At 47.4% G+C, this 26776-nt stretch overlaps 1 pseudogene; it reads left to right on the top strand.

The window, feature by feature from the left end:
- LOC132334705 (zinc finger protein 850-like) overlaps positions 1-26776 on the top strand; it is a 1130993-nt pseudogene that overhangs the window by 1027096 nt on the left and 77121 nt on the right.

Consider the following 26776-nt stretch of genomic DNA (forward strand, 5'->3'; position numbering starts at 1 on the left):
CATCTCCGTGGTGGTTCACCCCGATTGTTTCCCGCAGCTGGCATATATACCATTTATTCTGCCTGAGGCAGAAATGACAACAGACTACTGTATGTCCCTTCATATGTATAACTGGGACTATACAGATTCAAACATATACAAAAGTCCAGAAATCCAAATGGCTCATCTAAGCTTTCCGGGGTAACTTTCTTCAACATGTAACAGGGATGTCACCGATTTCGATGCAATCTGTCCAGGTGCAGTCTCTGGTGAGTGCCTGGCATTCCTGGGAAATTGGTGCTGATTGCCCAGGAAGGTCCCATTCACAAGTTAACAGACTCGATGCTATCTGAACGATGTCCGGGAAATATTTGCATAGACTTGGCTCCTGGCCAGAGCAGCGGACAACCTGATTTTATCTGGATGATGTCCGAGAATGTTTTGAATAAAAAAATACTCTGCCTTTGGCTTATGGTGGTCAGAAGCAGATGTCGGATCTTTATAATATTTTATACTCCTATATAGCATGAATTATCTATATTATATACTACACCCTTCCATGGTGCCCCGGCTGGGGGAGCTGTTCTTTAATCCCTTCAGGGCCAAGCAGCTGCAGGGCAGAGATGGCCCAGGGGTTGGGCTGGGCTCTGGCAGCTCTGGCAGGGAAGGAGCCTGGGGCCACAGGAGCAGCTTGGGCTGGCACAGCTCCAGCAGCAGAGCGGTGGGCAGGGAGGGAGGGAGGCAGTGCTGAGGGAAGCCCTGCTGCAGGGCAGATGGAATAGACAGAGCAGGAGATCTTTCTCCTTTTTAATGCCTTTATTAAGCGATCAGCTCAAGATGGGGGGGGGTTTGACAGGTCCACAGTTCCCTACCACTGCTCCCAGCAGTGACTCGGAAGAGGAGGAATGTGCAGCTCTGTCCCCTAGGGGGTACAGCCAGGACTCCTGTCCTCACGAGGGCAATGGGGGTATACCCCAGGTTCGGTTTGTTTTGCCGGTTCAGGAGTCGTGGACCTGACTGACTTTTCTTTTAACCGGGGCGAGGGGCGACCGAGGTTTTCAGCGTCTCTGCTGGCTTCAGACCTCGCCCCTGCTGTCCAAACACCACCTTGACCTCTCAATTCTGCTTTGGCTCGTCTCTTTTGAGGTATTTTCTGGGATTTGGTGGGGGTCCCGTCCCATTGCAGTCTGGGTTTTGAGATAAATTTGCATGTCTCCTGAGATTCCCCCTCCCTTCCCACCATCCTGGGGGGTTGTTATCCTCTTGGCAGCAGGCAAGGGTGGTACTGAAAAAAAGAATTCTCCACAATAGAGGGTTAATGACGATACTCAACAGGTGATTACAACATTTAACCAACAAAAGAACTCTTGGCCAGCGATCAGTTCCCAGCTTAACTTTAAACTCTGCAACCCTTTTCTTAAAAAAATGGGTAACTCTTTTTTTACTCATAACAGCAGATGTGGCACCTGCTGGGCCTGCCCTGCAGGGCAGACACTGCCCTCAGCAGCACAGCTCTTGTGTCCCCTCCAAGCCAGCACAGCCCTCAGCCCGGGGGCTTGGGGCCCCGAGTCCCTCCTTGGCCAGCAGAACAGCTCCAGAGATGAAGAGCATCTCTCCCGCCATGTGCCCATTCCCTGCTGACCAGAGCCTGAGGGCCACTGTCCTGCCCTGCTGCTGCCTGGCAGGGGCTGGGCAGGGCTGGGCAGGGCAGGGAAAGGCTTTTCCTCAGGCCTGGCTGTCTCTCCTTGCCTTGCCCAGGTGCTCCTTGCATTGCTGAGGGTCTCTGGAATGGCAGTTCCAGCAGCAGGGTCAGGCCCAGCCCTTGGGCTCCTCCTGTGCAGGCTGAGCACAGCAATGGGGTGTCCCAGCTCCCTGCGCTCAGGGAGCTCTGGGCAGGGCAGGCTGGGAGGCTGGCAATGAGCCAACTCTCCTCAAGCAGTGCCATGGACAGGAGCCTTGGTGTGTCCTCAGGATGCCATCCAAGCTGTGAGCTGCCTCCAGGTGACACTGGGGGACAGGAGTGTCCTTGGCCAATGTGCAGCTGAGACTCTGAGAAAAGCTGAGCCAGTTTGCTCTGCTCTCAGCTGTGTTGTTGGCGTTCAGGAACACATAATCACGGAAAATGATTATATGCAGGTGCTTTTATTGAAGAGCTCTGGGTGTCAGGAGTACAAACCCAAATCTGACTCCGACATGGGTTCGGGATGAACATGTTTTTATATTCTACCATTATATAACTTTCATGTTAATTATTAAACTTATATTGTTCTATTGTATGCATAGATTTCAGCCAAGCATAGCCTCCTTAGATTAGGAACATACAGTTTCTCATGGTTCTTCTTATGATTATACAATAATTAATTTTAATTACTAAACAATCATCACATCTAACAATTATATAATTTGTCATACTACTTACGCAGGTGAAATGCAAAGCTTAACATTTCAGAGTTTTATCTTAACATTTTTCCAGGGCCCCACTATCAGTGTCAGGCTGATTTTCAGGGGAACAAAGGGATTGCCCTCGATCTCAGAAAGGGCAGCTGGGGACAGATGGAGTGAGACAGATGGGACAGAGCACCTCCCCTCACCCTCCCCTGAGTTACAGCCAATGCTCTTGCTTTGCACAGATCTCTCTGATCTCCTTGGGCACAGCAGTGTAGTATATGATGTAGATAATTCATGCTTTGGAAATTGTATGAAAATTATAAAGATCCAACCATGCATCAGACCCCCATGGCCAGAAGCAGGGCTTTTCATTTCCAAAAGATTTCCCGGACTCGCCCAGATAAAATCATGACCATTAATGAGTGAATGAGTCTTTCCTGGGTGATCAGCGACCATTTCCCAAGAATGTCCAGAGCATTCACCGAACAACACCTGGGAGAGATTACATCGAAAAGCGGCAACGTCCTGGCTACAGCTGAAAGGAAGACAATTCCGAGGAGCCCAGACAGCCATCCAAGCCTATGGACTGACTTTTGTACGGGACTGCATCTGTACAGTTCCCGTTATACATATGTAGGAACTTACAGAAATCTTAGGTCATTTCTGCTCCAGGCAGAATAAACTGTATATAAGCTGGCTACCTGGAGCAGTTGGTGTGACACTCTGGGGAGATGCTGACACTACATCGGCTCGACCTAAGTTCACCCACCGTCAAAGTCCGGGGTTGACGCTGTCTTGGCTGTGGCCGTTTTATAATATTCTATTTTTTTTGGTTGTCGATCTAATAAATTTATAAAATTCTTTTTTATAAATTTGGCTGCCGATTTGATCATTTATAACAAATTTGTGACGGCCCAACGTGATCTGATATTGGGGTTCAGGAACCCCTTTTCCTGCCCGGGGGGTGCCCCGCTGGTTTTAGCGGCCTGGACGGGAATTGGATTTTGGAACCAACCAGATCAAAAAAAAAAAAAAAAAAAAAACCACAAACCGGAGCCGCGGGCAATGATTGGAGCCGCGTGCTAACAGAGCCACAGCCAAGGGAGATAAGGGCCCATTCTCGACTCAGAAAGATCTAGAGAGGTGGAAGAAGCCAGTCAAGGGGGAAGCAAGAGGTTCTGGTTCGAAACACATGACACCTGGGGCTTGGGAAGACTCAGGGGGAAACCGGTCATGTTTGGGATCGGAAGGGGATAAGCGAGCCTGGAAAGGTCCAGAAACTTACACGCCTTCTGAAACCGGAGAAACAGGTGAGAAAGTCTACCTACAAGTCGACAGGGTGGTCAACTGTCCGACTTGGTTAGGCTGGAGACTTTTCGTGAGCCGGGAAACCCGACATTGGAGAAAGGATTGGGACTCGAGACGAAAGTCCCAGGAAGACAACAAAAGGTAAGGAAATTCGTAACCTTCTTTGAGAAAATGGGGTTGGGAAAAAGCAAGGGACACAAGAAAACTCAGGAGAAAATCCCTCAAGTCCCCGGGAGAGTGTTACCAGAAATACCCCGAGACAGCCCTCTGGGGTGGATGCTGGAACACTGGGATGAGAATCCACAAAGGTGAAGAAAATCCAAGGAAAAAATTATTCATTTTAGTATGGAGAAATGGGGAGGGAGGGAAATCGGACAGTACGTGGTTTGGCCAATATTCGGCACGTTTGAAAGTTGGACCTGTGAGTCTTTGACCACGTGAACGGTCGCAGTCCGCAGGACCCGGAGGAAATCGAGTATGCAGACATGTGGAAGCATGCTCGCCCGAGTCTGTACCCAGTGAGAGCCTCCTGGCGTGCGGCGAAAGCAGGGAGGAAGTGAGAACCATTGGAAAATATTCCACCACCTTACCTTGTGGCTCCACAGCAGCCAGGTCCCGTGCTGGCACAAGTGGCGCCAGGAATGCCTCCCAAAGTGGGGGTGCCGCAAGTCCAGGCGATTGCATCACCACCACCACCAGAACAAGTGGCAGCATCTGCTCCCCCACATGGCCACGCAGCTGCAGAGCAGCCGCAGCCACAAGTATCCCCGAAGGTCGAGGAGAAGGGGGCGGGTGTCCCCAGAGACGACTCTCCCCCAGCACGCCGAACTAGGAGGAGAACGAGGAGGTCGACCGCGGGGGAAAGTGGGGATGAGGAGGAAAAACTTGGTATCTCTATCCCTTACGGGAGGTACCGACGGCCCCAGGGGTGATTGGATATGTCCACACCCCGATTGACACCAGTGATGTAAGGGCGTTCAAAAAGGAGATGGGAAAGCTGATAGATGACCCATTCAGAGTAGCAGAGAGGTTGGATGAATTTTTGGGAACAAGCATTTACACTTACGAGCATCTCCAAGCGATCCTCAGGTCGTTATTTATTAACGAGGAGAGAGACATGATCCGGTCAGCTGCGATCAGGGATTGGGAAAAGCGGAACCCAAACGACGGGTCCAGGGAGGAGCGGTGGCCGAACCAAAAGCCGTCTTGGGAAGCCCAGACAGAAAAGGGGTGAGATAAATCTGAGAAATATGGTGATTCAAGGGATCAGGAAGGCGGGTACCGAAGGGGCAGAACATGAGCAAAGTGCTCAGGGAATGCCAAGGGAAGGATGAAACAATCACGGAGTGGTTGGAAAGACTCCGGAAGGGTTTGAGGATGTATTCAGGGGAGGACCCTGATTCCCTGGTGGGAATGGTGTTGTTGAAAACTCAATTTGTGGCAAAATCTTGGGAAGATATTTGGAAGAAGTTAGAGAAAACAGATGGTTGGCAGGAACAAGAGTTGCAGGAATTGTTGCGTGAAGCTCAGAAAGTTTCCATGGGCCGGGATGAGGAAAGGCAGAAAATACAGGCTAAAGTCCTGGTGGCAGCGGTGAGAAAGGCTCAGAAACAGGAACGGGGAAAAGATGCGGTGAAAAAGGCATCGACAAAGAAGACAGGTCCATCTCAGGCTGAGGACAAAGATTCCGGGGAGCAAAAGCATGAGTTTGAATGTTACTACTGCAAACAAAAGGAGCATATTGAATGAAATTGCCCCAAGAGAGCCAAGGATCAGGCAATGTTCCAGGAAGATTAGCGGTGTCAGGGGCTTTTCAATTTGGGTCCCAGAACATCTAGGGAGCCCTTGATAAAATTAAAAGTGGGACCCTACAAAGAAGAATTACAGTTTATGGTGGATTCAGGAGCAGAGTGGACGACGGTGTTGGGGAAGATGAAACAGGAAAGCCTTACAAATATGATTGCCTGGCAAAAGATTTTGAGAATATAGAAACTATAAGCGAGATTGAAATGAAAGCAAGCTTTGACATCCCTTAGTTACTGAACAACAGGAAAACAATGGTGTGGCCGGCTGAAGGTAATCCCCTTTTGATGAAACAATACCCTCTGCAAGCAGGCAGGTCCAAGGGTCAGAGCAGACCCTGCCAGCTTGGCAGAAGGGGTCTGAAGAGTAGTTTTTAGGGTTTAAAATGTAGCACAATATGGTAATGTAGTGATTCTTATAGGCTGTATGTAAATGCTATAGGATTTGTATGTTGTACTAGATTGGTTAGTGAGAATCAGAATATTCAACACAGAAGATGATATATTGTATTGTAATGGGAACTTCGCTGTCTTATGCTCTTGCTTTTGCTCTTGTTCTCTTGCTCTTGCTTTTACTCTTGCGCCCTTACTCTTACTCTTGCTCTCACTTTTCTGTGCTCTTAGCTCTTGCCTTTTACGTTATTACCCTCTCATTTTCTCTCTTCTCTCAGGCCTGCTCCGAGCTGCAGCTTGCAGCTCCCAGCAGGGCCCTGTACCCACGCCCTTCACAATAAACTGCAAGTTCCACGACTTGGCTTCAGAGATCTCTCGTCTCCGTCTGTCCCGATCGTGCTAACCCCCAGTCCGCCTACACGACGGTGTTAAAAATACTGAAGGGATGCTCTTTAAGCGATGATTCCACAGTGGTGACAGCAGCAAAAGGGGACCCTTTTGAGGTCCCAATCATAAAAAACATTGAAATAAGCACGGGAAACAGAAGGCACATTGGTAACATTTTAGTAGCTAAAGGTGCAGATTTTAACTTGTTGGGGCGGGACATGATGGTTGCTTTGGGGGTTGGGCTAGCGGTGGAGAAAACTCAGCTCAAAGTGAGACTTTACAGCTTCACTGCCCCTGATGAGGAGAAAATAGACCCGAGGGTGTGGTAAGTCCTGGGAGAAGCTGGGTGGTTAGACATAGAACCGATTTGGGTGGAAATTGAAAGACCCGAAGACCCTGTGAGGGTCAAACAGTACCCCCTCTCCATGGAAGGGAGGAGAGGTTTGAAACCAGTGATTGATGAATTAATAAAGGAAGGAACATTAGAACCTTGCATGTCAAGACACAATACCCCAATGTTGGCAGTGAGAAAACCGGACGGCAGCTTTAGGCTTGTGCAAGATTTACGGGCTCTGAATCAGAGAACTAAGACTCTGTTTCCCACTGTCGAATCCTTACACTTTGTTAAACAATCTCTCCCCTGAAGATACGTGGTACAGTGTGATTGATTTAAAGGATGCTTTCTGGACGTGTCCTCTGGATGAGGGCAGTCACAATTATTTCACATTCCAATGGGAAGATCCCGAGACGAATAGGAAGCAGCAGCTCAGGTGGACTTTGTTGCCTCAGGGCTTCGTGGATTCTCCAAATTTATTTGGACAGGCACTTGAGCAGGTTTTGAGTGAGTTTGTACCCATGGAAGGAACAAAGCTTCTACAATACGTAGATGACTTGCTGGTTGTAGGGAAAGGGGAGGAGGACGTAAGGACAAACACAATTGGGCTTTTGAATTTTTGGGGGGGAAAAGGGATTGAAAGTTTCAAAATCGAAATTGCAGTTCACGGAACCGGAGGTCAGATATCTGGGACATTGGTTAACAAAGGGAAAAAAGAAATTGGATCCAGAGAGGGTGTCAGGAATTATTGCCTTACCACCCCAGCAAACAAAAAAGGGAGGTCCGGCAGCTTTTGGGATTGTTGAGGTATTGTTGGCAGTGGATTGAAAGTTATAGTGACAAGGAGAAGTTTCTCTATGGGAAGCTCACCACAGACAGGATCAAATGGACACAAAAGGATGAAGAAGAGTTTAAGGGGGTCAAGGAGGCACACATGGCAGCGCCAGCGTTGAGCCTCCCTGATGTCAGGAAACCTTTTCAGTTGTTTGTGTGCGCTAGCAACCTCACAGCACATGGGGTGCTGACGCAAGACTGGGCGGGGATCAGGAAGCCTGTAGGGTACTTGTCCCGGCTTTTGGACCCGGTCAGCAGGGGCTGGCCCATGTGTTTGCAGGCTATTGTAGCTGAGGCTTTGCTAGTGGAGGAAGTGAAAAAGGTGACTTTTGGAGCACCCCTGGTAGTATTTGCGCCGCGCAATGTGCGGGGCATACTACAACAGAAAGCGGACAAGTGGCTCACAGATGCAAGGTTGCTGAAGTATGAGGCCACTTTGATTCATTCACAGGATTTGGAATTGAGAACAACGACTGCGCAGAACCCTGCACAGTTTCTGTTTGGGGAAGCGGCGGAGACACTAGTTCGTGACTGCGTGGAAACAGTCGAGCTGCAAACCAAGATCAGGGAGGATTTAGAAGAAGAAGAACTAGATGAAGGGGAAAAATGCTTTGTGGACGGGTCAAGCAGAGTGGTTGAAGGGAAAAGAAAATCAGGATACGCGGTTGTGGATGGGTTGACAGGGAAAGTGATAGAGGCAGGTCCCCTGAATGCAAGCTGGTCGGCACAAGCATGCGAATTGTATGCGGTTTTGAGGGCATTGAAAAGACTGAAAGGGAAAAAGGGAACAATTTTCACTGATTCGAGGTATGCCTTCGGGGTGGTTCATACATTTGGAAAGATTTGGGAAGAGAGAGGGCTGAGCAATACAAGGGGAAATGAACTAATGCATGGGGAATTGATCCGACAAATCCTGGAAGCACTGAGAGGGCCAGAAGAAATTGCGGTGGTCCCTGTGAAAGGGCATCAGACAGGAATTCAGTTTCGAACCAGAGGGAACAATCTGGCGGATCAGGAGGCCAAAACTGCAGCACTTAGGGTGGTAAGTACCCCAGAGATTGAAAGAGAAGAAAACCCTGAGGATTCCCCTCAGCCCTCCCCAAAGGAAATTGAATGCTATGAAAAGATTGGAGGTGAATTGAAAGAAGGTAAGTGGAGGCTACCTGATGGGAGGGAATTAGTTTCCAGAGGATTTACTCGGAGGATTGTGCAAAGGTTGTACCAGAAAACATACACTGGGGGGCACAAGCCCTGGCAGAGCAATTTCTAAAATTTTTCGTGTGTAAGGGAATTTATGAATTGGCAAAACAGGAGGTACAAGGGTGTTTGATTTGTCAAAAGATAAACAAATCAAGAGCCAGGAAGGCTGCCCTGGGGAGTCGCCCCATTGCGTACCAACCATTTGAAAGAATTCAAGTTGATTTTACTGAATTGCCAAAAGTGAGAAAGTTCAAATTTGTATTGGTGACTGTAGATAAATTGACTCATTGGGTAGAAGCCTTCCCCAGCTCTCGAGCAACGGCGCAGACGGTGGCCAGAAAATTGTTAGAGGAAATTGTAGCCCAGTATGGGGTAGTGAATTACATTGATTCAGATTAGGGGACACATTTTACATCAAAAGTTATAAATCAAATGGCTGATGCTTTGGGCATTCGGTGGGAGTACCACACTCTGTGGCACCCCCCGAGTTCAGGACAAGTGGAAAGGATGAATCAGACTTTGAAGGCACAGTTATCAAAATTGATTTTGGAGACAAAGATGTCCTGGTTGAAGTGTCTGCCCTTGGCTTTGCTTAATATCCGAACCATGCCTCATTCAGAGACGGGGCTCTCACCGTTCGAAATGCTGTATAGGATGCCATACAAGCATGGAATGCCGGTGGGACACCACAGATTTGAGATCCAACCATACCTGGTTGCCATCAACAGAAACTTAGAGGAATTTCGAAAACAGGGAATAGTGACACAGAGTGCTGTTCTGGGGTTCACTATTCACAAATTTCAGCCTGGGGACAAGGTGTTTGTAAAAGTGTGGAAAGACGCACCGCTCTCTCTTCACTGGGAAGGTCCTTTTCTTGTGCTCCTGACAACAGACACAGCCATTTGGACAGAGGAAAAAGGCTGGACACATGCGTCTAGGGTGAAGAAAGCCAAGCAGCAGGAGGAAGCACCTGACTGGAGGGTCACTTCTTCCCCCGGTGACTTGAAGATCCAACTCCAACGTCCTCGTAAATGACCAACAGCGAGCAGATAAGTTGTATACTGTCAGATTGTGTATGCTATCCGTCTGTACACCTTAAGTGTGAATATTGTCAGGGGGCTTTTGTTGTTCACTGCAGAAGGGGACAGAGGCCAAAGGGACGGTGTACCCAGTGTTTAGAGGAGGAGCTTGAATTGACTGACTGTATCCTGACCTTAGCCACCAATTTGAGTATCATTGACTTAGATTCTCAGGAGTGGTTTCGTATTTTTCAAAATGGGGTGCATGGGAAGCTTAGATCTCAAGCAGAAATCTTAGATGTGGAGCGCTGGAAATCCATCAGGGACCTGTGCAGTTCTGATGCAATCAGGGTGTCACAGTGGGGCGCCTTTAAGAGGAGGTATGCGGCTAAGTCCGAGGGCGTCTTCCCTGAAGAGTACTCCTGCTGCCGCGAAGATGGTCTTCCTCGCCGCTGGTGGCACCCCAGGGGGCGGAGGCAAAGGCAGAGGAGTACGCCTAGTGGGAATCCTGATTGGCCTGAGCCTAGTCATGGGCGGGACGCAGAGTCTGCGCACTGAGGTCCCCAAGAAAGGCAGAAGCGAGAGCTCCACAGATGAGTGCGAAAAGTGCACTCAGGTGGTCCCAGTCGCAGGGGACTGGGGACACTCGGCATACCAAGCCCCCGAGGAATGTCTCGGAGGAACTGGCAGGTACTGTTGGAGAAATGGCACTCGGGTGAAATTATGTGAATTGGAAATCGGGACTTGGTGTATCAATCCCGAGGCTGGGTTAAGGAACGGACAGTCAAATGATCACAAGCACCAAATGAGGAAACGAAGCATGGAACTGATGTCAATCCCCATTTGTAACCAGTGTAACCGAACCATGTGGGTCGGGGGGAAGACAGAATCTATTTTCATTGCATATCACCAGGTGAACCCACTGTGTTATGATAACGTAAGGCTGGAAATATGCATGATGAATGAGAAAATGTACTGGATGGCGAAGAATATGAAATTTGACAGTAAGATTGCCCTGAACAAGGACCCGATCATATTGGACCTGGCACCGGCAAGCGATGACAGGTTGTGCCTACAATATGATAGGGTGGTTTGTTTTGCAAAAAATAAAAATAATGAGGATCCTGAGGGAAGGATGAGAGAGATAACTCAGGAGCTGAAACGAAGGGAGTCAGAATCGAGAAGACAGAGAGTTGAACATGAACGATTGAAAACATTGGGCAAACAGTATAAAATACTGGAAAGACAATATGTTGATGGGGAATTACCTTCCCCAGACAAAAACCTGTTCATTGATTTGATGCAAGAAATTGCAACAAAATTGAGTTTGTCAAATTGTTGAATTTGTGGGAGGCTGAAATCTGCAGAAAAATGGCCTTGGAAAGGGGAAGGTTAGGCTCCAGAACAGCTCTTGAAATGGGACAATCCAAGGGTCTCAAAACTGGCGCAGAGACCCGAGGGGTGGATTTTAGATCAAAGAGTGATTAGCACAATCTGTGTCAGTCAGGAGGGAAGAGAGTACACCGAAATGGTGGGATACACTCTGTGTGCATCTACCCTGACGGTGAACTCAGATACAAAAAGCAGAGCCTGGCACCCAGCCCCTCCTTTGAGGTATTGGAGCCGAAAAAAACAATACAAATTGTGAATAGAACAAAAGAATAGGATTGTGCTGGGTCAAAAATCCAGGAGCCAATCCTTTCCAATCCTTGGAGAGTATAAGGGAATACTGGGGAGACCCAGGGAAAATAAATCTTAAGTGGAAAGCCCCTGATGGAATTTACTGGATATATGAGAAAAAGGCATACAGTGAATTACCCTCAAGGTGGAAGGGGTCATGCACTTTAGGCATGATCCCACCAGTTTTCTTTACTGTCCCGAGGACAAAAAGTAATCTGTTAGGGGCTCCGTTATACGAGACCCTGAGAAGGGAGAAGAGGAGTCTGAAAAAGATAATACTGGTGATAAGTGGTAAACAAGCTTGGGGAGAGGAAGAGTGGCCAGCGGAATGAATAATTGATTATTATGGGCCGGCCACGTGGGCTCAGGATGGAAGTCACGGGTATAGGACTCTGATTTATCTACTGAACAGACTGATTAGGCTGCAAGCAGTTATGGAAATTGTTTCAAATCACACCTCCGAAGCCCTGGATTTACTAAGTTGGCAGCATACCCAGGTATGGGCTTTTGTGTACCAGAATCGAATAGCTCTAGACTATTTGCTGGCTGAGGAAGGGGGAGTGTGTGGAAAATTCAGTGAGTCAGAATGTTGTATTGAGATCAATGATTATGGAGAGACCATAAGAGGTTTGGTGGCCGAAATCAAAAAGGTGGCCCGTGACCCGGTCCAAAAGTGGAATTCCATTTTACAGTCTTCATGGTGGGACAAACTATTTGATGGGGCATGGTGGAACAAAGTGATGTTTCTTGTGCTCTGTTCAGTAGCCGGAATCCTATTCCTCCCTTGTCGGATTCCATGCTTTATCAGACTGATCCACTCTGTGGTCCAGGGGATGCAGATTGTAATAATTCCAGTAGATTCTGAGGGAGCTTCCGGAGACAACGCATCCAAGATCATGCGGTTGGGAGAAGGAAAGTAGGCCGGCAATGCTGCAGAGGCATTGGCAAAATTCGAGAAACAGACAACTGTAGAAATGAATAATGTGATATATCAGGGCATCCCACAAGGTGAGTACCGAGTAGTGTAAAGGGGTACTCCATTTGTGAGGAACCCTTAATGGTGATGGGTAGAGGTAGGAAATTAAAAATTTAACAATTTGTGAGCATGAATTAAATTGGTGAAAAAAATGGGGAGGGATTGTAGTATATAGTAGAGATAATTCATGCTATATATGTGTATAAAATATTGTAAAATCCAAGTTATGTCTTTGACCACCTCGGCTGGGAGCAGAGTCTTATTTCTATTCAATTAGTTCCCACATAACGTTAAGATGATATTAAGTCTGTTAACGTATGAATGAAACCTTCCCGGGCCATGATTGCTGACTTCCCTGGAATGTCTAAGCCACTCATGAGGACTTGCACCTGGGAAGATTGGTAAGTGCCACTCTGCTACATGTGAATGCAGGCTCTTCCGAAGAGTTCAGACAACCATCCAGACATCTGGACTGGCTTTTGTATCTGTATGGTCCCAGTTCTTCATGTGAAGGGACACAAAGGAACATTTGGTCATTTCTGCCTTGAGGCAGAATAAACTGTATATAAGCTAGCTGCATGAAGCAGTCGGGGTGAACCACTGGAGAGACGCTGACACTTTGTTGGTCGGATCTCAGTTCATCCAGCGCCGACACCTGGGGTTGATGCTGCCTTAGCTGTGGTGGTTTTTCAAAATTCTTTTTTTGTTAATGATCTAATAAATCCTTGTTAAATTTTATTATAAATTTGGCTGTCGATTTGATCATTTATAACACATGTTGCACTACTTCTCCATGCTATGAATTCCAAATGCATCTCACCTCTCAGATGAATGCGTGGAAAACGCCAATCACTTGTTTTTTAAATTTTTAAATATTTAATAGTAATAAAAATAGTTATAAAAATATTATTACAATTAGAGTAATAATAATTCAGGCAATTTGAATTAAGACAATATGAGACAATAAAAACAAAGAGTTACAGACGTCCGGGTACATTTTTCTGGGCAGCACAAGTCCGAAAAAGGACACCCGTTAACAAAGGATTAACCCTTAAAACAACAGCCTGTTGCGTATTTATACACTTCATGCATGATGCATAAATTCCATTCAAACACAGGATTCGGCCTGGTCATCGTCAACTTCTTCCTCCTAATCCTAACAGCGCCTTTGAGGCGGGAAGAAGTTCCGTTCTTCTGATAAGGGAGCAATAAATTCTTTTTCTCCGAAAGATTTAGGTGTCCTGTGGCTGCTATCTTGCTGCAAGTCCTTTCTTTAAAAAAAAGTATCCTACATAGCACACTTTCTAGCTTAACAATTCTTATAACCTAAAACTATATTTAACACACTACTGAAGAGAATTAATACAGCATTACTTTCTAACACAACACATATAATATTCATTTCAATATTTGCGAAAAGCCAATCATAAAATACGCATTTTTCACAATTCCCACTCTTATTCTTTGTAAATCATTTGGCTTGAGCAATATTTCTTGTCTACTTGCATCTTCTGGACTATGCTGCAAAATAAAATATAGGATTACACAAGGAAGAATATCAAGACAGTTCGAAAATCTTAATTTCTTCTAATACATTCTCCCCCAGCTAGGTTTTAGCATTGTTTTCTAATTTTTGGACTGGTACCTGGGTTATTATATGCATTTTTTTTTTTCTTCTTTGATTCCTTTTGCTTGTTTCTAGAATGACTTTTCTGTGATCATCAATTTTGAACACTCTGATATATTAAACTTTCCACAAACACTCCTTTCTTTAACCAATAAATAGTCCAAAGCCAACCTATTCTGGTACACTACTGTTTTTGTTTGGCTTTGCTGACTTGATATTAACTCTAATGTCTGGGCGACTTTATTTGCTATCATTTCTATAACTGCTTGGAGTCTTGTTACACAACTCAACATACAATTTGGGGTCAATACAGAGTTAAATTTCTGTGCTGGTTTTACCTTTTTGTTTACTATTTGTTTTTGTTTTGTTTTGTTTTGTTTTTACCAAATCTTGAGCCGTATCTTTAAGATTAAATGTAAAACAAATCCATCTCTCTCCTTTTGGACATTCAATTCCAAATCTATTACCACTTTTTCCTAAGTTTCTGGTAATCAAATAATTTTCTCCATTTTGCTTACAGGTTCTTAATTTGGATGGGTTATAACAGTGGCTGTTGACATAGGCGTGTGTAATAAAAGAGGAACTTTGGTTTCTTTCTATGTGATGCTTTCGGTAGCATTTGTGACACAATCTTGCTGGTATCCCGAAAGGGATAAAACAACAAATGAGTGCCAGAAACAGGAATAATAGAGGTCCAGTATGGCTTATACTCCCACCTCCCATGCCTGTGAGGTTGCAACCCACAGCAGGTGTATTTGATCTTCTTGGTGGCGAAATACAGAGGCCAATCTGGTCTTGCCCTCTATTTCCTTGTCACTTTCTCTTAACTAATTTCCAGGCAAATTGTTTTTGACACCCCTTAACTGTAGTTTCCCACCGTTCCTCAGGCATCTCTCATTCAACAGGCACTAATAATTCCCATCCATAAAACAAAAGTATTGCTTTAATACTTTTTGCAATAAGAGCATAAATTTTGTGAACTACAATTCTAATTATTCCCACAATTCAAGCATTCACTGATAACCCAGCTAGCATGTCCAATATTAGGATGAATCAAATAAAGTTTACAGTATGATACTGATTAAAGTAGTACTTCTCCTTCTTCCCTGTATAATTCATGGGCTAAGATCAGAATACAAAAACAGTCTTGACCCCTCTGTCTGAAGTATTCCTCCCCAAGGAGATGTTTTATTCAGGCAGTGCTCGGAACCACTGATATAAGCATTGCCTCATTTCTTAATTAGGTGTTATTCTTTGTACCTTTCTTGGATCATTTGGCTTTTCCCAAACTATTACCACTCAGTTCCTATTGGGAAGTCAGTTTGGTATCAGCTGGTTTAAATGTGATAGTTCATTCCTCAGGTTCCTTCACAAGTCCTTTGATTCTGCTGGCATGAATGCACCCTCTTTCTGTGATTCCGATTGTTGCTTCAGTAGTACCTGGAAAGGACTTCTTAATAGCATAGTTATAAAAGAAAGACAATACTGCATTAACTTTTACCATTCACTTTTCTTCCAAACTTTCTCTTAGCTAAAAGCTTTCTCCACAGCAGCCTCTTCTTATATCCAGTTGTGCTAATAGTTGCAGAGGCAAATTCTTCTTTCTGTGAGTTACTGTTAGTTAAATAAGAAAGGCCAGACCAATTTTAACACGAGATGTATCACATCTATTGCTTTTTACTTTTTGGGCAACATTTAATTGTTTGAGCCTTACAAACCCATTCTTCAGAAAAAAAAAAAAACACCACCAAAAAAACCCAACTTCTTTTTAACAGCAAACAAAAAAAACAACAAAAAGAAACCTTCTTACTTAAGAAAATCAAACCACTTTGTGAGGTTTGGAGAGTCAGCAATCTCTGCTCTGATTTTATCTTTTAGTGCTAGCCCCCTCCCCCTCTTCTCACAGCCTTGCTGTCAATGCTGTTCTTGCCCCTTCCCCCACTGCTGCCACTTTGCTGCAGTGCCGGAGCAGGGGAGAGCGGCCTCGGCCATGGGGACCCTGGGGACATGCCTTGGGTCTCTTTTTCCCCCTTTCTCTCTCTCTCTCTCTCTCTCCCCACTTACCGGGGCCGACGCTGCCATCCTAGACTCGGGACCCCGGCAGTCTGGGAGCCACCCCGGCAGTTCCCCACTGAGCCAGCCCCGCTCCTGGCCGGCAAACCCGTGTCATCTGCTCCCAGCACCGCCGCCGGGTCACCTCCATGGATCGGTCCCGGCCGCAGCCCCCGAGACCCCACCGCTCATAGGGAGCAGTCAGACACCTCCCAACCTTGGTAACCCCAAAACTTGGCGTCCTCAGGTGCTCCTGACATTCTTTTTCTTTCTATAGTCAACTTATCCTATTTTCCCTTCAAGGACGGCCCGTTCTGCTAAACCCTTTCCGGACCCCAGCTCAGCACTGAATAACCTCCTAACAACCATGTGTTAAGACACTTCCCTGCCTTTCATGCAAAAAACCTGCATTCACACTTCTGCTCTCTTCCAGCACCAAGATGCTATCATTCCACATTTCAACATCCCAGAGTTTGCCAACCACCCCCCTACTTTAACTTCTCTCTTTCTTCTCTTCTTACTTTTTTTTTCTTTGATTCAACTCACCTCAGACGGTACGAGGTGCACTCAACTAATTTACTTCCAAAAGTAAGCTTACAACTTTCTTTTACTAGGGTTGCAGTAGCTGTTATAACTTAAATACATACTGGCTAGCTGTAGCTTACTGGATCTAACATCTTTGATATATAAGCTACTAGATTTTTTACTCTTCCTCACTCCTGAATTAAAATTTTATGAGCTACTCCATTTTCTGTATTTATGTATAGATGATAAAGGATTTTTCTAACAAGGGTAAGCTTAAAGCTGGTACCTAGGCTAGTTTTAACTTCAACTCTTAATTTAACAATATCTTCCTTGGTCCATTTTATATCATCTCTCTCTGTCAATTTTTCATACACAAATTTTACTGCCTGTGTGTACCCCTCAATCCATAATCTATATTATTTCAATAATCTAAGTAATTTTCTGGTCTCCCTCTTTGAAGAGGGAGGGAGAAGGGATAAAATTCCTGCAATTCTCTCATGGTTGGGTTTCCAGCTACCTTTATTTATTAAGTGTCTAAGATATTTTACCTCTAGTTCTACAAATTACAGTTTCCCTTTTGATACCCTTAGTTTTCTTTTCCCGAGAAAATGTAAAAGTTGTATAGTAGCCTCTCTCACTTCAACTTCAGCCTCCTTAGATAGTAAAAATCATCCACATATTGGATAATTTGTATTCCAGGAGGAGTAGGGAAATCTTGTAGTATTGTTTCTAAAGTTTGCCCAAATAAGTTTGGAGATTCCGTAAACCCCTGTGGTAACTTTGTCTATCTTAATTGCTGCTTTCTCCCAGTTTTGGTTTTTTTTGGATCCTCCCATTAGGAGGCAAAAATATCTCCCATCCAAATTTTACTTTCCTCCCTCAATTACCGCATCTTTAATGACCAGAACTGTAAAACTTTCTCCTTTTTCCCCTGTTTCTTCCACTGTATATTTGCTCACACTGTAGCCCTTTTGGAATATTCAACGGGCAGGTTGTCTCTGCCCGTGTCTACTACAAATTCCAATCTTTATTCTTGGGGAGCCACTTATAAAGTTATCACAGGCTTAATAGAGCTTATGACCTCCCTATTCCCCCTCTGTGCCCATCTCTTTAAAGATTTTCAGATCTTCCACTTGCTTAGGACCATTTTCCTATCTCTCTTAAGTTTATCTATTTAGTTGGAGTTTCTTCTTTTCCCTCTAAAAAGCTGTCCCTTAATAACCTTTTCTTGCATTTCACCTTTGATATGCTGTCTCATTTATTCCCTTGATTATGTAATTACAATAATTGTTCATGTGTTTACTCCCCTCATTATTTTGACCCCACTCAGGAGGTACAGTTAGCATTTTGTCTTCTCCGGGGGTTCTAGCAGATTACTTTTTTTCCCCCAAGCTTTTATTCCAGATATTCTGATTCACTGCTTTTCTCCCCAAGGAAAATATTATTTTCATTATAGACCGCACCTCTTCTAAAGCATAAATTTTTGGACTTAGAAATTGGTCCAACTGTTCAGCTATACCTATGAGATCCTCCAAATATCCCTTTTATTTGTTTATTAAAATGTCTGACCTCAGACAAAGTCAAAGGAGCATTTACAAACCCTGGTCCGCCCCCTCCTATGCGAACCTCTCTTAATGGAAATAGAGCAATCCCGTTATCCCATTCTTTTTGGATTTTTACCTTCTATAGCCTTTCTCCTGTATTTTTAGAAAGAATCAGGAGAGGGCTTTCTTTTAACTGAACTTTTAGTATTTCGATAAGGTGATTCCTTTAGAGAGTTCCCCTGACCATCCGGAGCTGCGGTTACCAAGGGAACGGAGCTCGGGGCAGGACGGGTGGGACTCGGCTTAGCTCTGGGTCTCGGCCCTCCGCAGGCGGGGTCTGCAGGCGGGATCGCCCGAGCGGTGTTCCGGCGCAGACCGAGCTGGAGCGTGGAGAGCCCCCGCATGGCCAATGGTGGCTGATCCGGCAGAGGCAAAGCCGGCGAGAGACCCCGGCTGCAGCGGCGGCAGCCGACCGGAGTCAGGGCAGCCGGGGATGGGACGGACGGGGCACACGGACTGTGCCGGAGCCGGCACAAGGGCTGGGGGGGTGGTGCAGCCGCCAACGAGTGGGGAAACAAACGGGAATGGATGAGGTAATCTTTTGTTCCCAGCCTTTTTCTCTCACCGTTTCTCTTTTATTACTCTTTAAAGATGTTATTTTCTTACACTCTCCACCCCCCCAGCATGTGGTATATTCCTTTTTTTCTGGATTAAAAGGTTTTTTACAAATAAATCCAGAGCTTAATGAAGCTAAACTTCTGCTTGGAAACTTTGAAATGGTCGACGAGCTAACTCACGACATTCTCATGTTGTTTTTCTCATCACCTTTTTATTTATCCTCTGGCAAATTGTACATTTTTCAGTTACTTGTTTTTCTACTCTAAAAATCCTAATGCACCCGTAGTTCCTTAAAAAAATCACACAGAGCCTGAGTATCCCACTGGGCTTTTTGATACATGTCTTTTACTGTTCCCTAGTAAGCATTTTAGTATCTAATTGTCTTCCATGAAGATTTTTCCATTTCCCCAATTTATTCATCACCTATCGTAATTCTTTCTTTCTTTTTTTTCCAATTTTTCCTCATTTGGAGTTAATATTAACTCTTTCAGCTCTATTTTCTGCTGCATCTTTAGCTTCCTGATCTGCCAAAATATTTCCTCCTATTTCTAGGGTCTTTACCTTTTGGTCTCCCTTAATATGTACTATAGCCATCTCTCTTAGGTAATTTTTCTTAAGGTCTGTGCTGCTCTAAAGGCATACCTTGAATAATATAACTCCTTTCTTTTGTGTTAGATATTCTAGTGCTCTTTTTAAAGTATATAATTCACAAGTCTTGAGCCTTCTAGTTTAAGGTCAATTGGTTAATTTCCCTTTTTCTATAGTTTGCATGTTTCTCTCATCAACTTCTGCATGCCCTGTATTTTGCAAGGAGCTGTATTTCTGTTTGCTAACATAACTCCCAAAGGCCTATCTTGGGATATCTCTTCTAGTATACTTTTAGTCCCCTTTTTCCTCTATCCAACTTACTGGTTTTCTGCCCCATTCTCAATATTTTATCTCTTTGTCCCCTGTTTCTGTTCTTGGCTTTCTACTAGCAACTTGAATACCGCTTTTCTTTCAACCACTTACACCCAAAACAAACCCCGTGTACACTCCCCCTGGCTTCAAGGAGATGTGCTAAAGCTTAAAATGCATAATCCACAATACTCATACTTTCATTCATCTACATTCACTCACTTTTATTTCTCATTCACCTTCACACATTCCTTTACACCCTCAAGACACAAAGTGGATTCTTATCACCAGAAAATCACTGGTCCCTGTGCCCCCCACCCTTTGCCTTGGGGTTGGCCTCCAGGTCTCAGTACCTCGGGGCCTCCTGAAAGGGCCCTGACTCCGGTTGCCTCGGTTCCTGTTCACCTGTGAGGCTGTCTGTGTGTCACTCACACTCTTCAGGTATGGCTCCCTCACACACTGGAAGACCAATAGCCTGGTCTGCAGGTCACACACGCCCTTCAGCCACAGAGTCCCCACCTGCCCGAGGACACTAGCCTGGTCTTCGGGTCAACTGCACCCCCCTTCCCACCCGCCTAGGAAGTTGAGGCTTTGTGTGTGACTCACTCTCACACACACAACAAGACAACAATAAGGTACCTTTTACTTTCACATCACCTATTGCAAGTTTAGGTGCTTCTGGCCAGTCCCAGTGTCATTGGATATCCCTCCATCCAGCTGTGTTGTTCAACCCCAGATACTCTTGGCTATTTTTCCCTCAATCCTGCCGCGCTGTCCAACCCCAGATCCTGTTGGGTATTTTCCCTCAATCCAGCTGTGTTGTTCAACCCCAGATGCTCTCGGGCATTTTCTGTCCCTTAACCCAGCGGTGTGGTACAACTACAGATGCTAGGCATTTATTTTGGCTGTGTTGTCCAACCCTGGATGTTCTTAGGGCAGTTTTTTTTTTTTATCCCTCAATCTAGCTGTTGTCCAACCCCGGATGCTGTTGGGCAAAATTTTCACCACTCAATCTAGCTGTGTGGTCCAACCCTGGATGCTCTTGGGTATATCCTCACTCCGGCAGAATTCTGCTCAACCCTGCTCTTGGATGCTATTGGAATTTAAATCCCTCAACCCCGCAGGTTTTAGGGGCCCCTCCTGTCCCGTTTCCTAGTGGATTGGGCTAGGAAACCTTGCTCCCTACTTCCGAGGGGTCCAACCCCTCCCTGAGACCCAGTCCCAGTTACCCCGGGGGATTCTTTCACTCCTCTTATCACTCACTTCGTCTCTTTACTGGCCGCTTTTCTCGCGAAAAGTCGGAAACGCAGCATGGGAGACTCCGCACTCACTTGGCAGGTCTGGGACAACCAGCCCGCCCCTCATTCACACACATCCATCTCCCCCACTGCCCCCCCGAGAAATACTTACCAATCCCTTTTCCTTCCCGGGTTCTTCGTGAGCACTACTAGTCTTAGGGGGCCAATTACGGCGGTTTTAGGGAGCCTTTTTCCCTTCTCTTTGTTTTATTGCCTCCTTTTGTCCACCGATCCTAACCTGCGTCTGATGGTCACTCCAGGGGAAACAGAGGGAGGTTGCCAAATCGGGCAGGGCGCGCCTCCCCACTCTGACCCTCCCAATGCACCACCAGCAAGGTGTGTTAACCATCCTCTGCTACCAATTGTGAAAAATGCCAATCACTTGTTTTTTAAATTTTTAAATATTTAATAGTAATAAAAATAGTTATAAAAATAGTAATACAATTAGAGTAATAATAATTTAGGCAATTTGAATTAAGACAATATGAGACAATAAAAACAAAGAGTTACAGTCGTCCGGGTACATTTTCCTGGGCAGCACAAGTCCGAAAAAGGACACCCGTTAACAAAGGATTAACCCTTAAAAATAACAGCCTGTTGCATATTCATACACTTCATGCATGATGCATAAATTCCATTCAAACACAGGATTCGGCCTGGTCATCGTCAACTTCTTCCTCCTAATCCTAACAGCGCCTTCGAGGCAGGAAGAAGTTCCGTTCTTCTGATAAGGGAGCAATAAATTCTTTTTCTCCGAAAGATTTAGGTGTCCTGTGGCTGCTATCTCGCTGCAAGTCCTTTCTTTTAAAAAATGTATCCTACATAGCACAGTTTCTAGTTTAACAATTTTTATAACCTAAAACTATATTTAACACACTACTGAAGAGAATTAATACAGCATTACTTTCTAACACAACACATATAATATTCGTTTTAATATTTGCGAAAAGCCAATCATAAAATACGCATTTTTCACAAATGACTTAGCGAGTTTTAGCCACTCTAAAATACCATGAGCTACACACAGTTTGCCTTGCCTTGGTTTTGTTGGAAAGCAATGCTGGAGCCATAAGTGCAGTGCTTATGCCCGTGCAGGTTGGGCCTCAGCAGGGACATTGCACAGCGGCAAGGGAGGAGATTTCCACAGGCACGGGGGCGAGCATGGAATGGACATGCAGACAAATGGGAGAGTTCCCAGCTCAGACAGACCCTGCAGAGGAGGGCATTTTGTCCCTCCTCAGGGCCTGAAAGAAACAGGGCAGGAGATCTTTCTCCTTTTAATGCCTTTATTAAAAGTGATCAGCACAAGGCTGGGAGGCCCTTTAAGGTCCTTTAGCAGTCGTCACTGCCCAGAGTGACTCAGAGTAGGAAGAAAGGGTAGCTTTGTTCGCTCGGGGGCAGACCTGGGGATCCTCGCCTCAGGAAAGCACATGTGGGTAGATACTCCTGGATCCCACTTTCCCACTTTCCCATCTAGAGTCCTGGCTCTAACAACCATCTGGTGAGGGGCCATTAAGGTTTTCAGCATCTCTGCTGGCTCCAGACATCACCCAGGATGTCTAGACACTATTTTGATTTCTTAATTTTGGGTTGGCTCGTTGTTTTTGGGGGTTTATTGGCTGAGTTTGGTGGTGGGCTCGCCCAAGTGCATCTTGGCTCCAAGGTTATTTGCATGTCAATTCCAAGGTCCCCTCCTTTCACTGTCCGAGAAAAGCCATCTACCTGGCTCGGGCGGGGTGGTACTGATACAATAGAGAATTAACGACTGACATTTGCACGTCAATCTCGTCTTTTCACCGTCGGGGTGCCATCTCCCAGGAAACAGCAGGGCTACGACTCGGGACGGTCCCCGCCCCTAGGACCAACCCGTGCGACCCCCGCGGGCCCCCACCCCGGCTCAGCCGGGACCCACGCCGCGGTGGGGGGGGCCGCCGTTCCCGGGGCGGGCCGGTCCTCGCTGGCACCACCCGTGGGGCTCCCCCGGCCCCGCCGGGACCCGTGCCTGAAGGGGGGGCACCCCACCGCTCCCGGGTCACCAGGCAGCGGCGGGATGGCTCAGGGCACTATCAAGAACAGGTAATTAAAAGGAAACTGTTAACAGGAGATTACAACACGAAATTATCAACAAGAAATAGTTAGAACTCCAACCTGGCAGCTATTGGTTTAAGTTGCGAACTCGGCAACCTTTTAAAAAAAATGGGTAACCTTTTGTTGTTCATAACAAGGCCCTTTAAGGGTCTTCAGGCCTCTTTGAAGAGGAGTTTTTCTCTCTTTAGGGGTTTGAGGGGGGGAATCCCACTACTTCAAGGGTGTTTTTTCCTCCCCATTTTAGGGTGGTTTTGGGGCCGCAGTCACACAAGCGCCTTTCAAGGGGGGATTGTGATAGCTATAAGTGACATTTTTATGGGGCCCCCACTCCAAGCCCTTGATGGGGTGTTTTGCCTCACAGGGTGGATTTTTGGGGTTCTCTGTACCATCGGCACGTTAAGGGCCCCCACTATGCTCGGGTCCCCTTAAAAGGGCAACAGCACTGCCGTTGATTCCGACAGCGGAGCCTGGAGAGGGGTTGGAGATCCTGGTAAGGTTGGGGGTCCCAGGGGGCTTTGGGGGTCCCGGGAGGGTTTGGGGCTTCCTGGGTGATGGCGATGGGGACTCTGTGCTGGGTATAAACTGTTGTGAGGGGTTCCTGGGGGGGTTGTTGTGTATACTGGGGGTTTTGGGGGTCATGGTGGATTTTTGGGGGTTCCCAGGGGGGGTTTTCAGGGGTCTCAAAGGGGAGGATTTGGAGAAGTCAGGGGGAACCCAAGGCTGTTTTGGGGTACCTGTCGGTGACAGAGATGGGGATCCCGTGCCAGGTATGAACCTTCTCGTGGGGGTCTGGAGAGGTGTTGGGACATCTGTGGAAATTTTGATGTCCTGGGAGGGTTTGGGGGCTTCTGTATCGGGTTTTGTGGTCTTGTGGAGCTTTTGGAGGGTCTAGGGATGGTTTTGGGGTCCCGGGGAGGTTGGGTTGTTCCAGGGGGTTTGGGGTTCCTGGGAGGTTTTGGGGGTATCTTGGCGATGCTGGTGACAGAGCTGGGACCCCGTGCCCGGTATAAGCCCCCTCACTGGGCACAGGCAGCATCAGCGTGTTCAGGGGAATCCTGGGGGGCCCAGGGGGTCACCCCAACCCCCAGGGGACCCCAAATGCTAAGGGATCCCCAAACTCCCCTTAACGCAGGATCAGTTGTAGGCAGGAGGGCACCAGCACTCAGCCCCCACCCCCCCACCATCACAGGGGGGCTCTGGAAGAAATCTGAGGGGTCACGGACAGGTCGGGGGGACCCCCAAAGTCCTGGGAATGGAGGAACACAGGGGAACTCCCAGGAATCCCCATATGCGGTTTATGGGTGATCCAGGAGGAGTTTGGAGGGGCTCGGTGGGACATGAGGGACCCCCAGGAGTCTTGGGAGGGGAGAAGAACACGGTGACCCCCAGGATGGGTTGGAGCTTCCAGACGCCGAATCCGATGAGGAGAACAAGGCCGATGGCAGCGCTGACAGACACAGGGAGCACCAGGGTGAGATTCCCGCTGGATTCCGGCTCTGGGAAGCACGGCATGGTCCGGAGGGGAGGGGAACCCCCATCCCGCTGCTCCACATTCTCGAGGGGAGGAACAGGGGTCCAGGGGGTCTCTGGGACAAGGAAAAGGGGGCTCTGGGGCTGGGAGAGACGGGATGGCCGAGAAGGGGGTGCGGGGGTTGTTGGTGCCGGATAAAGGGGTGCAGGGTGGAACCCATGCCCGGGGAATGGGGGTGCGGGGGGATGGCGGCGCCAAGGAATGGGGGTTCAGGGGCCCCTCGGTACTGCGGAACGGGCGATCAGAGAGTCCCGGTGCCGGAGGGCCCCCTCAGCTCTCGCCGCCCCCCGGGGCCTCAGGAGCGCCCCCAGCCCCAGCGCTGGAGCCATCTCTGCGCTCTGCTGCGGCCCCGCCCCCTGAGCCGCCTCCGACCCCGCCATTGGCGGCGCTCCTTGCTGCCCGCCAATGGCGACCGGAGTCTCCGGTGACGTCACTGGTCGCCGGGCAAAGGAAGGCCTGGGGGTGAGACGCCCCGGGCTGGCCGGAAATGGAGTCCGGGGGTCCCCGGGCTCGTGGAAACGGTGGATCCAGAGGCTGGGAGAGGAGGATACCCAGGAAAGGGGGTGCAGGGAGTGTTGGGGCAGGATAAGGGTGTGCAGGGGGTCCTGGAAATGGGGAAGGAGATGCGGGGGGTCCCTGTGCCCAGGAACAGGGATTAAAGGGCCTCCCCGGGGAGCTCCCCAAAGCCTCTCCCAGGGGGGAGCAGGAGTTGGGTCAGTAACTCTGGGAAGAGAAAAGGGGGTGGCCCCGGCTTGGGGGGGACATGAGGGAGTCACACACTCTCCCGGGGGGACACGACCCCCGGGGACCCCCACTCACCTTCTCCCACAGGGGAGGCCGAGCCCCAGCCCAGGCAGCATCCTGGGGGGAGGGACGGGCAGGATCCGGGAAAGGGCAGCAGCTCGCGGGTGCCGCGGTTGCCTGATGACCACAAACAGGGCGGCACCGTCTGTGCCAGCGGCGCGGCCTCAGTTGCCTGAGAACGCGCTCCTGGCTGGTTGTGCGCAGCCTGGGCTCCTGCAGGCGGCTTCGCTGGGCGATTTGCCGAGTGAATTGTTCACGGAGCATTGGTCTCTGCCAGCGAGTCCTGTGAATTTGCGGAGCATTGGTCTCTGCAGAGGATTCCTAAACGTGCAGGACATTGTTCTCTGCTAGGGAGTCCTCAATTCGCACAGCATTGGCCTCTTAGGAAGGTTCCTCCACGTGCAGAGCTTTGGCCTCTGCGAAAGGTTCCTGAATTTCCTTTGAAGGTAAAGATTGACTAAAGTTGAACTTTTCAGTTTTGTCTCATCTGCACTCTGAGAGAGAATGCCAGTGGGAAATACAGGATGGGATAATGCCCGTCTTCTGGTGCAGCAGTTCGGTGGCACGCACAGCTGAGTGGATGAACTATGGTCTACTGATTGTGCTGTTTTTTGCACTGAAGAAATGCAACATTTTCTAAATGTACTAGTCTTTACATTTTTTTTCCTATAGTGATTGCTTAAACTGGTGACCAAGTTCTGTTCAAGTTTCAGTGGGTTGTTATTGTCTGGTTATTAAAATTATTAGGGATAGGCCTCTGAATTGAGGTGCAAACGAGACCATATGTCAAAGTCAATAGTCTGGATTTTATGTAACAGTAAATGTGAGGAAGAGAGAAAGGAATAGAAAAAGCAGGAGAGGGGGTGGGGTGTTGGGAAGAGGGGGGACAAAGAGAGTGACAGAGACAGATTAGGTAGAAAATATCACCATTCCTTGGATTCCATTGGTGTGCCATAAAATCCTCTTCTGGTCTTCTCTGTGGTGAGGTCTCACAAAATGTAACACTCCAATGGATTCATGCAGATTTGGGCAAGGTGGGACCTCCCAGGTACCTCCCTTGGGTGGGGCAAGTTGGACTCTGTCTATTGCCACTTTCAAATAATATAAAATCTCTAGCACTAGTATATCCTTAGAGTCTGCCATGAATTGGGTTGTGTTACTTTGCATGCCCTGCAGTCATTTGGTGCAAGGCCTCAGGAATGGGTCTGGGGGCACCGTGGAGGTTTTTGATGGGAGGCTTGTGTGCAAACCTGTCCTCAGCAGACGAGTCTGTGGCCATGACTTGCCCACCTTGAACCCAGACAGAGCTGATTTTCCAGACAGCTGCTGGGTTTGGCTTTGTTGTGGATAGGTTTTTCTCCTAGCCTTGTTTACTTCTCCCCAGACCTGAGATAACAGGACAATAGTGTCACCTTTGTCTTGTTCCAAGTTCCCCTAGGCAGCTTAACTCACAGTCCCAAGTTCCAGTCAGGAGGCATTTTCAGGGAGGGGT

This window comes from Haemorhous mexicanus, chromosome 16 (genome assembly GCF_027477595.1).
Source record: "Haemorhous mexicanus isolate bHaeMex1 chromosome 16, bHaeMex1.pri, whole genome shotgun sequence".
In the NCBI taxonomy this organism is placed as follows: domain Eukaryota; kingdom Metazoa; phylum Chordata; class Aves; order Passeriformes; family Fringillidae; genus Haemorhous; species Haemorhous mexicanus.